The sequence below is a fragment of the Arachis stenosperma genome, chromosome 3 (assembly GCF_014773155.1).
Source record: "Arachis stenosperma cultivar V10309 chromosome 3, arast.V10309.gnm1.PFL2, whole genome shotgun sequence".
Taxonomy (NCBI): domain Eukaryota; kingdom Viridiplantae; phylum Streptophyta; class Magnoliopsida; order Fabales; family Fabaceae; genus Arachis; species Arachis stenosperma.
The window spans coordinates 96,007,921-96,017,553 of NC_080379.1; the positions used below are offsets into that span (position 1 = coordinate 96,007,921).

Below are 9,633 nucleotides of genomic sequence, written 5' to 3' on the forward strand. Positions count from 1 at the left end.
GAATCAATAATAGTTTTTATCTTCTTCTTCAATCTTTTCTCTTAAATTTTGTTAGAAAGCTTCTCGATCTAATTCCAATGGTTAGTTGTCTTGGGAAAGAAACTATCCATAATTGGAATCCTTCGGAACCTTGGGAAAGGAATGGAGGATTCATGCTAGAGAAGCTTTCTCACAGTGAATTGGATTGGGGTTTGGATGGATATTGTGACATGTAATCCTACCAAATTGTGGTTCATGAAACTGTGTGGTATAATCAGAGATCGAGCATTATCTCTTCTTATGAACATTTAAACCAAGGGATTGGGAATTTGTTTGTTTTTAGAGAGAATTGGTGAACCAAGGGATTGGGATCCAATCATATAAGATTGCCAAGCAAAATTCAATGAATGCATTGGTTGAGGAAGGGATAAAAATGTTTTGATTCGGAGATCTCAATATCTCCTGAAACCCAATGAATTCCCCATTTCTGATCTACCACTTTCTCTTTACATTCTGCAATTAAATTCATGCAATCACCCAGATCCCCTTTTAATTCCAGCAATTTAGCTTCTCGCTCTTTAATTCATGCAATTTAAGATTCTGCACTTTTAATTTCTTGCCATTTACGTTTCCCGCCAATTTTACATTCCGCAATTCTCATCTAAATCTTGATCCCGCTCAACTAGAACACACTTCTAATCCGAATTGCTCACTCAACCAATCCTTGTGGGATTCGACCTCACTCTATTGTGAGTTTTTACTTGACGATAACCGGTGCACTTGCCGGAAGGAATTTTTGCCAATCGTGCAATTTCCTAAAATCGTAGCTATCAAGTTTATAGCAATATCAAGTTTATGGCGCCGTTGCCGGGGATTGGTTTTCGATTGACAATTCTCAAATTGGAAGTTAACTAGATTGAGCATTTTTCTTGTTTTGTTAATTCAGTTCAAGTTACTTGTTGAATTTTAATTTCTGCACTCTGTTACTTGCTTTCTTTCTTTATGCCTTTAAATTCAAGCAACTAACTCACTGACCCACTAACTATTTGAATTAATTCTTCAACTGCTCTAACCATACTCTTCCATTAACCAAGAGTATTTCACTTGTTTGTTGCCTGTGTTGTGTTCTTGTATGACAGGTAGGAGAAGAGAGACATCAACTCCTCCATATACCGAACCAGAGAGGACCCTTCATAAACTTAGAAGGGAAGCAAGAGGGAAGAGAGTACTGAGAGAAGAAGAATCTGAAGGAGAATCTGAGGACAATTTTGAGGAAGCTCTAGATCTCAACATGGATAGAGAAGCTCACAACCATGAGAGGGCTGATGGAAACAATGCCATTCCTGAGAGAAGGGTTCTTGGTTCATACATAAACCCAACCTCTGGGAATTGTGGTAGCAGCATTCAGAAACCACCCATTCAGGCCAACAATTTTGAACTCAAACCACAGCTAATATCACTGGTGGAGGATCATTGTTCATTTGGTGGGAGTGCTAATGAAGATCCAAACCAACATCTCACAAAATTCCTGAGAATTTGCGACACTGTGAAGTCCAATGGAGTCCAGGAAGATGCCTATAAACTGCTCTTGTTCCCATTTTCACTTAGGGACAAGGCAGCTAAGTGGCTGGAATCATTCCCAAGGGGAAGCCTAACAACCTGGGATGAGGTGGAAAGCAAGTTTCTGGCACGTTTCTACCCCCCACAAAAGGTCAATAGGCTTCGATCTGAGGTTCAGACTTTTAGACAACAAGATGGTGAAACTCTCTACGAGGCATGGGAGAGGTTCAAGGAGTTGACAAGGAAATGCCCACCAGACATGTTCCATGACTGGGTGCAATTGCATATTTTCTATGATGGACTTTCTTATGAATCAAGGAAGGCTGTAGACCATTCATCAGGAGGTTCATTGAACAGAAAAAAGACTGTGGAAGAAGCCATTGAAGTGATTGAGACAGTGGCTGAGAATGAGTACTACTATGCTTCAGAGAGACACAACACTAAGGGAGTCATGGAGCTGAACCATGTTGATACAATTCTAGCCCAAAACAAGGTGTTTGCCAAGCAACTAGCAGAGCTCACCAGGAAATTAGGAACAAATCAAGTGGCTGCAATACACACACAAGATCAAGAGGAGGCAAGCACTGAAGGAGGTGATTGGGAAGAGGCCAAGTATGTGGGAAATCAACAAAGGCAACCATATGATCCACATTCCAACACTTACAACTCAGGTTGGAAAAACCACCCAAACTTTGGGTGGGGAAACCAGCAAACCCAACCACAAAACCACAAACCTTACAACCCCAACCAACATAACAATTCCACATATCAAAACTCCAACAAAAGATCATACCAAGCCACACAAAACACCTACTCCCAACCACCATATCATGGCCAAAATAGTCAGCCTGCCCAACCTAATCCGAACCAACAATTTCAAGATCAATTAAACAGGATAGAAAGAATGCTTGCGACCATGGGTCAAGACATAACCGAATTGAAAGCCTTTAAGGAAGAAGTAAATTCTAACTTGCAAAACCAAGGAGCTGCCATCCAGAAGCTAGAAAGTCAAATTGGGTATTTGTCTAAGCACAACCCTGGGCCAAGCGTTTCTCATGCTGCCAAGGCTATTGCAAGGGAAGAATGTAAGGCCATAACCCTCAGAAGTGGAAAGAAGCTAAAGGAGATCTCAAGGGAAACCACAGAGGATGAAGCGAAGGAAAATGTGAGAGACAAGGAACAAGGACAATCTTTTACACCGTCTGCAACAAAAGAAAAAGAAAAAGAGGTCCTGAAGCCTTATATACCCAAAGCACCATATCCTCAACGTTTGATGAAAAGTGAAAAGGATAGCCAATTCTCCAGATTCTTGGAGATTTTCAAGAAGCTTCAAATCAACATTACGTTTGCTGAGGCAATAGAGCAAATGCCACTCTATGCAAAATTCTTAAAGGAATTAATGACCAAGAAGAGAAGCTGGAGAAATGAGGAAACTGTGTTGTTGACTGAAGAATGCAGTGCCATCATTCAACACAAATTGCCTCAAAAATTGAAGGATCCAGGCAGTTTCCAAATCCCCTGCATCATAGGAGAAGTCATGGTGGAGAAGGCCTTGTGTGACTTAGGGGCCAGTATCAATTTGATGTCTCTAACAATGATGAGAAGAATGAAGATTGAGGAAGCCAAACCAACAAGAATGGCCCTCCAATTGGCAGATCGAACTTTTAAATTCCCTCATGGGATAGTTGAGGATTTGTTGGTGAAAGTGGGAGATTTTATATTTCCTGCCGATTTTGTGGTGTTAGATATGGAGGAAGAAGCCAAAGCTTCGATAATCCTGGGAAGACCCTTCTTGGCTACTGCTGGAGCCATCATAGATGTCCAAAAGGGTGAACTCACTCTTAGATTACATGATGAGCAATTGGTGTTTAACGTATTCAAGGCAATGAGCTATCCATCAGAATCACTAAAGGAATGCATGAGGGTGGATGTAGTGGACATTGCAGTACAAGAAACCTTTGAGGAAACAACAAAGGAAGTGGCAGAGGAGGAGTTCACCAAGGATATTGAAGTTAGTGACATCAAGGCTGCTGAAACAACCATGCTAAGCATGCCAGAGAGAGTGAAAAAAGAGAAGGAAGCACCAAAACCTGAGCTCAAAGCATTGCCCCCTAATCTCAAGTATGCATACTTGGGTAGTGATGAGAGCCATCCTGTTATCATTAGCTCTGCCCTGAGCCAAGAACAGGAAGAAGAATTGATCAAGGTGCTACAAACTCATCAAGATGCCATTGGATGGACCCTAGCTGATTTGAAGGGGATAAGTTCATCCATATGCATGCATAAGATCTTGTTAGAAGAGGATGCTAGACCCTCCATTCAAGCTCAGAGAAGATTAAATCCCGTCATGAAAGAAGTGGTACAAAAGGAGGTCATGAAGTTATGGCAGGCAGGGGTAATCTACCCCATTTCTGATAGCCCATGGGTTAGTCCCATCCATGTAGTTCCCAAGAAAGGTGGCATAACTGTGGTGCCAAATGAGAGGAACGAACTCATACCCACAAGAACTGTCACTGGGTGGAGGATGTGCATAGACTACAGGAAGCTCAATGAAGCCACCAGAAAAGATCATTTCCCACTCCCATTTATGGATCAGATGCTTGAAAGGCTTGCAGGACATGCTTACTATTGCTTTCTGGATGGATACTCAGGCTATAATCAGATAGTAGTTGATCCAAGAGATCAAGAGAAAACATCATTTGTTTGTCCATATGGAGTTTTTGCTTATAGACGCATGCCCTTTGGATTGTGCAATGCACCTGCCACTTTCCAAAGGTGCATGCTGTCCATCTTTTCGGACATGATTGAAAAATTCATTGAAGTCTTCATGGATGATTTTTCTGTGTTTGGAGATTCTTTTCCTAGCTACCTACACCACCTTGCCTTGGTGCTTAAGAGATGCCAAGAGACCAACCTAGAATTAAACTGGGAAAAGTGTCATTTCATGGTCACAGAAGGAATAGTCCTTGGCCACAAAGTCTCTAATAGAGGCATTGAGGTGGACAGAGCTAAGGTGGAACTCATTGAAAAACTACCTCCACCAAGTAATGTCAAGGCAGTTAGGAGTTTTTTGGGACACGCTGGCTTTTACAGAAGGTTTATTAGAGACTTTTCTAAAATAGCCAAACCTTTGAGTAACTTGCTTGTCTCTGATACACCCTTTGTATTTGATAAAAATTGCATGCTAGTGATGAGCGGATAATTTGTACCCTTTTTGGCATTGTTTTTAGTATGTTTTTAGTAGTTTTAGTTAAGTTCTTAGTATATTTTTATTAGTTTTTAGTTAAAATTCACTTTTCTGGACTTTACTATGAGTTTGTGTGTTTTTCTGTGATTTCAGGTATTTTCTGCCTGAAATTGAGGGACCTGAGCAAAAATCTGATCCAGAGACTGAAAAGGACTGCAGATGCTGTTGGATTCTGACCTCCCTGCACTCGAAGTGGATTTTCTGGAGCTACAGAAGCCCAATTGGCGCGCTCTCAACGGCGTTGAAAAGTAGACATCCTGGGCTTTCCAGCAATATATGATAGTTCATACTTTGCCCAAGATTTGATGGCCCAAACCGGCGTTCAAAGTCACCCTCAGAAATTCCAGCGTTAAACGCCGGAACTGGCACCTAAATGGGAGTTAAACGCCCAAACTGGCATAAAAGCTGGCGTTTAACTCCAAGAAGAGTCTCTACACGAAATTGCTTCATTGCTCAGCCCAAGCACACACCAAGTGGGCCCGGAAGTGGATTTTTATGTCATTTACTCATCTCTGTACACCCTAGGCTACTAGTTTTCTATAAGTAGGACCTTTTGCTATTGTATTAGATATCTTTTGATCACTTTAGATCTCTAGATCATCTTTTGATCATACTTTGATGATTAAACCCTCTTTGGGGGAGGCTGGCCATTCGGCCATGCCTAGACCTTGTTCTTATGTATTTTCAACGGTGGAGTTTCTACACACCATAGATTAAGGTGTGGAGCTCTGCTGTACCTCGAGTATTAATACAATTACTATTGTTTTTCTATTCAATTCCGCTTGTTCTTTGTCCAAGATATCACTTGTTCTTCAACTTGATGAATGTGATGATCCGTGACACTCATCATCATTCTTACCTATGAACAAGGTGACTGACAACCACTTTTGTTCTACAAGCAATCAAGGCTCTAGTGAATATCTCTTGGATTCCTGATACACGATGCATGGTTGATCGCCTGACAACCGAGTGCTCGCCTGACAAACGAGCCGGCCATTCCGTGAGATCAGAATCTTCGTGGTATAGGCAAGAACTGATGGCGGCATTCAAGAGAATCCGGAAGGTCTAACCTTGTCTGTGGTATTCTGAGTAGGATTCAATGATTGAATGACTGTGACGTGCTTCAAACTCCTAGCAGGCGGGGCGTTAGTGACAGACGCAAAAGAATCACTGGATTCTATTCCGGCCTGACCGAGAACCGACAGCTGATTAGCCATATGCTGTGACAGAGCATAGGAACATTTTCACTGAGAGGATGGGAGGTAGCCACTGACAACGGTGAAACCCTTGCATAAGCTTGCCATGGAAAGGAGTAAGAAGGATTGGATGAAGACAGTAGGAAAGCAGAGAGACGGAAGGGAAGGCATCTTCATACGCTTATCTGAAGTTCCTACCAATGAATTACATAAGTACCTCTATCTTTATCTTTATGCTTTATTCGTATATCACTATACCCATTTGAGTCTGCCTGACTAAGATTTACAAGGTGACCATAGCTTGCTTCATACCAACAATCTCCGTGGGATCGACCCTTACTCGCGTAAGGTTTATTACTTGGACGACCCAGTGCACTTGCTGGTTAGTTGTGCAAAGTTGTGTAGTGAATCACAATTTCGCGCACCAAGTTTTTGGCGCCGTTGCCGGGGATTGTTTTGTGTATGGACAACTGACGGTTCATCTTGTTGCTTAGATTAGGTATTTTTTCTTCAGAGTTCTTAAGAATGAATTCTAGTGTTTCAAGGTGATGTTCTTATCATCACCAAAGCTGATTGATCTTCATCAATTTAGCTCTTGAATGCAATGTCCTGCTGAAGCTTGGCTAGCCATGTCTAATTCCTTTAGACTGAAGCTTTAGACTAACATTGCATGATTCCTGGAATTCTCATTAAGAATTTTGATACCTTTATTTTCTTTTCATATAATTTTCGAAAAAAGCACAAAAAAATTACAAAATCATAAAAACCAAAAATATTTTATGTTTCTTGTTTGAGTCTAGTGTCTCATCTTAAGTTTGGTGTCAATTGCATGCATTCATTCATGTGTCTTAAGGATCTTCAAGTAATTCTTGATTATTTCTTACTCTGATCTTTGAATTCTCTGGACTTGAGTGTTTTGTGTGTCTCATATGCATTCTCATTAGTGTCAGTAGTATACAAACTGCTAAGTTTGGTGTCTTGCATGCATTGTTATTTGATTTTAGTTGCATTTTGATTATTAAAAAATCCAAAAATATTTTTAATTTGTGTCTTTTCAAGTCAATAATACAGAGAATTGAAGATTCAGAACATGCAGCAGAGGAATTACGCAGAAAAAGCTGGGCATTCAAAACGCCCAGTGAAGAAGGACAGACTGGCGTTTAAACGCCAGCCAGGGTACCTGGTTGGGCGTTTAACGCCCAAAAGGGTATAGTTTTGGGCGTTAAACGCCAGAATGTGCACCATTCTGGGCGTTTAACGCCAGGATGGCACAAGGGGGAGGATTTTGTTTTCAAATCAATTTTTTTTCAAGTTTTCAAAGTTTTTCTAAATCAAATCTTTTTCAAATCATATCTTTTCAATCAAATGTTTTCAAAATCAATTTCTTTCCTTTTTCAAAGATACTTGCTAACAATTAATGATTTGATTGAACATTCCAAGTATGTTGCCTTTTCTGTTGAGAGAGGTTTAATGTTTGAATCATATCTTTTCTTGATAGGCAAGTCATTAATTTTTAAAATCAAATCTTTTTAAAATGTTTTTCAAATCATATCTTCTCAATCACATCTTTTTAAAAGCATAACTTTTCAATCATATCTTCTTAACCTCATCTTTTTCAAAATATTTTTTAATCAAATCTTTTTGACTTCTAATTTCAAAATCTTTTTCAAAAATCACTTGATTTCTTTCCCACTCTTATTTTCGAAAACTAATTAGTGTTTTTCAAAATATTTCACTTGATTTTCGAATATTACTTCCCTTCTTCTCACATCCTTCTATTTATGGACTAACACTATTCCTTAATGCAAAATTCGAACTCCATCTTCTTTGATAAGTTCGAATTTTCTACCTCTGTCTTCTATTTTTCTTTTCCTCTGACACCTCAAGGAATCTCTATACTGTGACATAGAGGATTCCACATTTTCTTGTTCTCTTCTCTTTCATATGAGCAGGAGCAGAGACAAAGGCATTCTTGTTGAAGCTGACCCTAAACCTAAAAGGACCTTGAAGCGAAAGCTAAGAGAAGCTAAGGCACAACTCTCTGTAGAGGACCTAACAGAAATCTTCAAAGAAGAAGAACCCATGGCAGCCGAAAACAACAACAATGCAAACAATGCAAGGAAGGTGCTGGGTGACTTTACTGCACCTACTCCCGACTTCTATAGGAGAAGCATCTCTATCCCTGCCATTGGAGCAAACAACTTTGAGCTTAAGCCTCAATTAGTTTCTCTAATGCAACAGAATTGCAAGTTTCATGGACTTCCATTGGAAGATCCTCATCAATTTTTAGCTGAATTCTTGCAAATCTGTGACACTGTCAAGACTAATGGGGTAGACCCTGAGGTCTACAGACTTATGCTATTCCCTTTTGCTGTAAGAGATAGAGCTAGGACATGGTTGGACTCACAACCTAAAGAAAGCCTGGACTCATGGGAAAAGCTAGTCAATGCCTTCTTGGCAAAGTTCTTTCCACCTCAAAAATTGAGTAAGCTTAGAGTGGAAGTCCAAACCTTCAGACAGAAGGATGGAGAATCCCTCTATGAAGCTTGGGAAAGATACAAACAATTGATCAGAAAATGTCCTTCTGACATGCTTTCTGAATGGAGCATCATAGGCATTTTCTATGATGGTCTCTCTGAACTATCCAAGATGTCTTTGGATAGTTCTGCTGGAGGATCTCTTCATTTGAAGAAGACGCCTACAGAAGCTCAAGAGCTAATTGAAATGGTTGCAAATAACCAATTCATGTACACTTCTGAAAGGAATCCTGTGAACAATGGGACCAATCAGAAGAAAGGAGTTCTTGAGATTGATACTCTGAATACCATTTTGGCTCAGAACAAGATATTGACTCAACAAGTCAATTTGATTTCTCAAAGTCTGTCTGAAATGCAAAGTGCACCAAGCAGTACTAAGGATGCTTCATCTAAAGAAGAAGCCTATGATCCTGAGAACCCTTCAATGGAAGAGGTGAATTACCTAGGAGAACCCTATGGAAACACCTATAATTCTTCATGGAGAAATCACCCAAATTTCTCATGGAAGAATCAAGAAAGACCTCAACAAGGTTTCAACAACAATAATGGTGGAAGAAACAGGTTTAGCAATGGCAAGCCTTTTCCATCATCTTCTCAGCAACAGACAGAGAATTCTAAGCAGAACCCCTCTGACTTAGCAACTATGGTCTCTGATCTAATCAAAACCACTCAAAGTTTCATGACTGAAACAAGGTCCTCCATTAGGAATTTGGAGGCACAAGTGGGACAGCTGAGCAAGAAAGTTACTGAACTCCCTCCTAGTACTCTCCCAAGCAACACAGAAGAAAATCCAAAAGGAGAGTGCAAGGCCATTAACATGGCCGAATTTGGAGAGGAAGGAGAGGAAGTGAACGCCACTGAGGAAGACCTCAGTGGGCGTGGCCTCCAATGAGTTTCCCAATGAGGAACCATGGGAATCTAAGGCTCAAAATGAGACCATAGAGATTCCATTGGACTTACTTCTGCCTTTCATGAGCTCTGATGAGTATTCTTCCTCTGAAGAGGATGAGTATGTCACTGAAGAGCAAGTTGCTAAATACCTTGGAGCAATCATGAAGCTAAATGACAAGTTATTTGGAAATGAGACTTGGGAGAATGAACCTCCTTTGCTCAC

General features: G+C 40.4%; 2 non-coding genes across 2 annotated transcripts; both read right to left on the reverse strand.

The window, feature by feature from the left end:
* Window positions 1–1,696: 1,696 nt before the first annotated feature.
* On the reverse strand, window positions 1,697–1,800 carry LOC130971191 (small nucleolar RNA R71). The gene has a single exon (XR_009082424.1). It is a non-coding gene; the product is annotated as a small nucleolar RNA R71 (small nucleolar RNA).
* A 6,669-nt stretch (window positions 1,801–8,469) lies between these two features.
* Window positions 8,470–8,577, reverse strand: LOC130972663 (small nucleolar RNA R71). The gene has a single exon (XR_009083827.1). It is a non-coding gene; the product is annotated as a small nucleolar RNA R71 (small nucleolar RNA).
* Between the last annotated feature and the right edge of the window lie 1,056 nt (window positions 8,578–9,633).